Source organism: Sabethes cyaneus, chromosome 3 (assembly GCF_943734655.1).
Source record: "Sabethes cyaneus chromosome 3, idSabCyanKW18_F2, whole genome shotgun sequence".
NCBI classification, from domain to species: domain Eukaryota; kingdom Metazoa; phylum Arthropoda; class Insecta; order Diptera; family Culicidae; genus Sabethes; species Sabethes cyaneus.
In genome coordinates, this window is record NC_071355.1 from 196,507,907 (window position 1) to 196,514,351 (window position 6,445).

Genomic DNA, 6,445 nt, shown 5'->3' on the forward strand with positions numbered 1-6,445 from the left:
GAATGGTGCGAAAGAGTGTCAAGTCGTCATTATGGCACCTATCAGAACAGTACTAACGGAATGAGATAGTAGAAAGCTCTTTAAATCAAGCGACAAATGTTTTCTAGATATTCGTTATTGCGACAAATGTTTTCTAGATATTCGTTATTCAATTACACTACTGCGGTGCACTGGCCAGTTATTGTCCAGAAGTTGGGTAAGTGAAAAGAAAGTTGGATATCAGACTGCCTGAGATTCATAGTTGTAGATTCATATCCGTCCTTCATTTCTTTTTCTACCAGTTTCGAACCGGGATAGCTCGTGTTGTATCAAGAACTTGTCTTCGTTGTACCTAATCCTGGGCAATTCGTCGCCAATTCTTTGAGCATATTGATACTCGCAACCAGGGTTCAACTTGATCAAGACCTCTCGCACATTGGGTCTGTCTCTTCTTGGTGGTGGGGTTCTTGAAGAAGACGGATTTAACTGCACAGTCGTCCGGCATCCTTGCGTCGTGGCCGGCCAACCGTAGTCTCCCAACATTCGCCAGGTGTAGGATGGGAATCTTTCCAAGTAGTGCTTGCAGCTCATGGTTCATATGCCTACACCACTCTTCGCTGTCCGTTTGTACTCTACCAAAACTAGACTGCAACACCTTCTGTTCAAATACGGCAAGTGTGCGTACGTCTACCGTAAGCAAAGTGCTCCTTGATCGAAACGTTTTGTGGACGAAAAAGTAGGCTCGACTACCAAATTGAATGCGTTGTTGAAACTCCTTACTCATATTTAACCGTCTAAGGTCTACATCATTTTTATGACCATAAAATTCATCAAAATGACAGTAGCTTTTATATCTTTTAGTTTTTTTTCACCAAATTTTGGAATTTTTTCCGAAAATCTTTTCTTTTTTCATGATTCCTACAGATCGATGCCATAAGTCACATAGTCCCGGAGTAATTCCGATGTTTTTAGGGGGCCCGCGACATGGCTGTTTCGGAAAATATTGTCAAATGTTTGAAATATGTATGACATCTGCTGATTTTTTTGAAAAAATAATTCATTAGTTTTTTTTACTCCAGCCTAGTGGCTTTAATGAACAAATGGTTCAACGAATTTGAACAATTTTTCGGCCACGATAAAAGTGTGAATGTCATGGGTTCACTAAGCCTATACGAGGTGCGACGAAAGTTGTGCTGTAGTAACGCCGTTGATCTCGTCGATTTGGGCTGTGCTAGAAAATTCAATGACGATGGGGCAAGCCATGAGGCATCAAGTTCTCTATAGAATAATTTTGCTAGAAAGATTGCTTGTTGAATCTTGTAACGTGTTTCAAGCGTATCCAAGTTCAACAAGCGCCAACGATCGCCGTAGGGCGGCAGATTTGCGGTGTCGTTCCATGATAGGTCAGGCCTCCCAGTTGGCCTCGAGGTAAGACGCTGGTCTAATAAGCCAGTCATCGTATGTTCGAATCTCGGCTGGGTGAGGCTGTTAGAGTCAGTAGGATCGTAGCACTGACCTCGCACTGCCCAGTATTCTAACAGCTGGTTGCGAAGTCTGTGGTATAAAAACAGGTCAAATTTCGATAACGGAATTAGCACCCAGGCTTTGCTTTTTCCCCATGATAGGTTCCTGAGAGCGAGAGGAATAAACTGCTTTTGACACATTCCAGCGTTACGGGACACAATTAGCACCCAACCCATCGTTACTCTGTGAATCGCTTCCTGTTTCACCAATTTTTTGGGAAATACCTTGTAAAATAGTTGTTTAAAGAGTACTTCATTTTCCACTAGAATGCCAGGTATTTGATGAAACAGGAACCAATCTGCATAATAGGGCTAGTGCCCCGTAACGCTGGAATGTGTCTTTTGTACATATTCTAGGCGTAGAGTCCAAAATAGATGATAAGGATACCACACTAATGAATCATTAGTCGAACTAGTGCACAATACAATGATTCGAGGCAGTTAGGCTCCGCAAAATCTCTAGAATTGTTGTTGTTATTTAATGTGGTTTTAACCAGTTGGTCATTCACCAAAATCTCTAGAAAGCTTAGAAATAAATCTTAGTTTCCGATTCGTTTTGGCAACTGTCGCAGATCGAGTGCCAATTTTTGATCCAAAAACATGCCAAGATCGCTGACTTGGTCTGCCCTTTTAATTCAACACCATCGATTCTGTATGCGGGTATAATAGGGAAATGAGTGCAGTCATAACGACACATTTTGGAATGCTAATTGTATAATGATTTCGTCTGCACCAGAACCCGAAGTTATCCAGAAGTAGTTGTAGGTGCATTGCAATTATCAGGGGAACAAATTTCATAAAACAGATCGCAGCCAGCTATAATCAGAGATTCTAACCGGATTTGAACCCACAACACCCCCCAGGGCTTGGTTCGACCCATGCACCTTCCAGCATTGGACAAAAAGTCACAACGACAACTTGTTAAGCGTAGCTACCTATTGCCCCCCCCCTTCTTTCCACTCTTTCAAAAAACCCAAAAAAATTTCATTAGTTTCCCCTACCGTCCCTCCAACAATTGTAGAACCATTGTTTCAAAAAAATATTTATATTAATGCCTGACCGCATTTCAAGGGCAAAGACTAAAAACACGAGTTTGGTCAAAAAAATATTGGCTCGAAAAAGTTTTCAATAAATTTTTTGATCATTTTTTTTATTACCCACTCGGCTCGATTAATCGAATTTTCTCAACCTGCAGCAGGCTACCCTTTGGTTATAACATTTCACCGATGTAGTGTGTCAGATCAGAACAGCGATCTTGGAGCCCTGTTAGATAACAAGCTTTGGATTTGGAGACAATAGAGAGTCGTCGAAGGATTCAACAATCAACTTTTGTGATTAACACTCCCTAACAATGAAATTGACGCCGCAGCTCCTGTCCCGTATTGATTTTCGAGCTTCACGTAGACAGTTTCGCGCATTGAATTCCATTGGACCATGTATTGTTTTTATAAACTACTGACGTCATGCATCCGCCCTTCACGCTGGACGAATAATTGTTTGACTTTTGACACGTTTCTTCACACGCCTTTAGTAGAAACCTGATAAAGTCCAGGATGCTGCAATAGTTTTGTTTTAGATTTAAGTTCCATATTCATGTATATACTGTCAAAGTTGTCAGATAAATGAACCAATACAAATACAAATGTACTTGTAGAACTTGTAATATCATTAGCCCAGAATAGTAGTTTTACTTCATCGCGATTTCTGTTCCCCTTCTGACGCTTTTTACTTCTCAGGATCATGGTCAACTCATTCCATTCCATTGATACTGTGCTAAACTCTATCTCGAGGCAATACTTAGATAGTTTTTCATAGTTCTTGTTTTTCCTCTCCAGCGCTTGCTGCCCTTTTGGATCACATTGCACTCCATTGGGTATGAAATTCCCAGACAACAAAATATCAGTACTTTTAGTTGGAATGACTTATTTATAACCAGAGTTAATCATATCACAAGTAACAATTTGGGTTTTATTACACTCTTATGATGGCATTTATGACCAAAATTGGCTTCGAAAACCGCCATTTTAAGTATTAGCCGCGTTTATTTTTGGTAGCTGGTGTTTTTATTCTGTTTTCAGAAAGCGAAATAAGACGCTGTAAAATACGTTGTATCCATGAGGGTCCTGAGGGTCTGGAGCAGGGCTTGAAAAGGGATCGCAAGTTGAATGTGACTGCCGTGAATGCGAACTTTCCGCATTCAAACTCCGCTTTTTGAACGATCATTTGACTGTTTTTTCAATCCAGTCAATCTCCCGCTTGCGCTGCTGCCGTCTTACAATTCATGCGGCATCTCTGTAGAAGCAAACAGTCAATCTCCCGTTTTGCTTTGCGCTTTGAGAATATAAACTGCAAACTGACTGGAAGCATACGGTGACGTATTTTTTCGTTTCTCTTTTTGTCTCCAAATCGGCTGCTCACAGTAATAGTTTGTCACCCGGACGTCGGTCCGACGCAAGCAAAATATTCGTTTGTATTGGACGGAGTCCCACCGACTTCTTCCATGCACATGTAGTGGTTGTTTTTTTGTAGTATTGAATCATACGATTGTGCGGTTGCTTTTCGTAAGCGTGGTGACTGCCAGTCATTTGACTGTTTTGCAGTCATTCGCTGCTCCAAACGGTAAAGGCAACTTGATCGAAACGAAAATGTTAAACAGCGTTGGAATGCGTTCATACTACTGCGTGCCATCGGCGTTTGACTGAGCAAACTGCCAGTTGTGTTATGCATAGCGTTCGTATTCCATCACTAAACGGACGGTGTGAACTTGAATGCGCGTTGATGGGACTGCGGTAGAAAAAAAGGATCGGTCGAAGCCCTGGTCTGGAGTATCGGTTCATGTTTTATGGAAAAGATACTCCCAACGATATTAATGTAAATTAATCATTGCTATATTTAGTTTTGTCATCCAACTGTAGATATTACACTGTACCTACACTTTTATCAGTCGGTGATTTGGTCACTTTACGATTTCGCTAACCTGACGAGGTTTAGATTTTCATGACGCGCGAGCAAATTTTTAATGTATACCTTTACTTTCTTGGACGCCATTTTGATAACTTACTTACTTAATTGGCCTAACGTCTTTCGACAAGGCCTGCGCAGTATGATTGCTCCATCTCTCCATTTCGGTCCATGGCAGCTGGTCTCCAATTCCACGGGCACCCAGTGCTCACCAGATCTCACTCCACCTGGTCTTGCCACCTCGCTTGCTGTGCCCCTCTTCGTCTTGTTTCTACCGGATTTGATGCGAAACCCATTTTTGCAGGATAGTTGTCCGGCATTCTAGGAACATGTCCTGCCCAACGTATCCGTCCAGCTTAAACCACTTTCTGAATACTTGGTTCGCCGTAGAGACGCGCGAGCTCGTGGTTCATTCTTCGCCTCCATACACCGTTCTCTTGCACTCCGCCAACGATTGTTCTTAGCACCCGCCGTTCGAAAACTCCAAGTGCTCGTAGGTCCTCTTCTAGCGATGTCCACGTTTCGTGACCGTAGAGGACAACCGGTCTAATTAGCGTTTTGTAAAGTGTGTACTTTGTACGGGGTCTCAAATTGTTCGACCGCAAGTGTTTATAGAGTCCGTAGTAAGCTCGACTTTCACTGATAATACGTCTTTTAATCTCACGGCTGGTATTGTTGTCCTCTGTTGCCAGTGAGCCAAAATATACGAACTCGTCGACTATCTCGAACTCATCCCTGCCGATTACCACGGCACTGCCCAAGCGGGCTCTTTCGCGCTCTGTCCCACCCGCCAACATATACTTTGTTTTAGACGTATTTATCTTCAATCCAATCTTCTCTGCTTCGCGTTTTAGTCTGGTGTACTGATCTGCTACCGCGTCAAATGTTCTGCCCTCAGCATCCACGTCGTCAGCAAAGCAGATAAACTAACTGGATTTATTGAAAATCGTGCCCCGCACTTCGAACGTCGCTCATCTTATAACACTTTCAAGCGCAATGTTGAAAAGCAGGCAGGACAGACCATATCCTTGTCGTAGTCCCCTTGCGAGATTCGAATGGGTCCGACAATCCATCCGAGATTCTCACACAGCACTGGATCCCATCCATCGTAGCCATGATAAGTCTAGTAAGCTTACCCGGAAAGTCGTTTTCGTTCAAAATTTTCCATAGCTCTTGTCGGTTTACGCTATCATATGCGGCTTTGGAATCGATGAACAAGTGGATCGCGGAATCCGCGACACTTCTGGAGGATCTGCCGCGGTGTGAAGATTTGGTCCGTTGTAGACCGACCCTCCATGAAGCCGGCCTTCCCATAAATCTATTGGCTATTGGCGATAGTCGATTAAAGATGACTTGGGACAGCACTTTGTAGGCGGCATTCAGGATAGTGATTGCTCGGTAGTTCTCACAATCCAGCTTATCACATTTCTTATAGATAGGACAGATAACCCCGTCCTTCCACTCCTCCGGTAGTCGTTCCGTATCCCAAATCTTGATAATCAGTTGATGCAGACAGCCGACCAACTTGTCCGGGCCCATTTTAATACGTTCCGCTCCAATGCCATCCTTTCCCGCTGCTTTGTTGTTCTTTAGCCGCTGGATGGCTTCTTTAACTTCCGTTATCGATGGGGGTGGCACATCTTCATTGCTTGCTACACCAATGTGGTCACTTCCTCCGCTATCATGGTCTTCCGCCTGCACGCCATTCAGGTGTTCATCGTAGTGCTGCTTCCACCTTCCATTTTGATAACTGTAGTGCAAATGTCAAAATCAACATGGAAGCATCGCTCTGCACGCACACGCGTGCACAACTGGGGTGTTCAAGTTCTTTTTTCAAAGAAATGCATAAAGAGTAAGTTGATTCCCCGTATCATATGAATTGAGTCCCCATATCATATGAATTGGATCCGTCACATCGTAAATATTCAGCGGAGGTTTGTATGGTACGCCCTTAGAAACTTACGCTGGATCAACCCTGACCA